Below are 292 nucleotides of genomic sequence, written 5' to 3'. Positions count from 1 at the left end.
AAAAAAAAAAAAAAAAAAAAAAAAAAAAAAAAAAAGCCAAACCCTGCTTGTGCAAGGCTCTGGGTTAGACCCCTAACACCACAGAGGAGGAGGAAGAGGAAGAAAAAGGAAGAGGGGGGTGAGGAAAAGAGAGAAGTAGGCACAGTGGTACACGATTGTAATCCCAGCACTCAAACAGGAAGGATTGCAGAACATTTGAAGCCAAGACCAGGAATGATCCCACATACCTTTAATCCCAGCACTTGGGAGGCAGAGGCAGGTGGATCTAGTGAGTCCAGCCTGGTCTACACTT

Source organism: Microtus ochrogaster, unplaced genomic scaffold, assembly GCF_000317375.1.
Source record: "Microtus ochrogaster isolate Prairie Vole_2 unplaced genomic scaffold, MicOch1.0 UNK16, whole genome shotgun sequence".
Classification (NCBI taxonomy): domain Eukaryota; kingdom Metazoa; phylum Chordata; class Mammalia; order Rodentia; family Cricetidae; genus Microtus; species Microtus ochrogaster.
Note: the sequence above shows the minus strand (reverse complement) of the source record.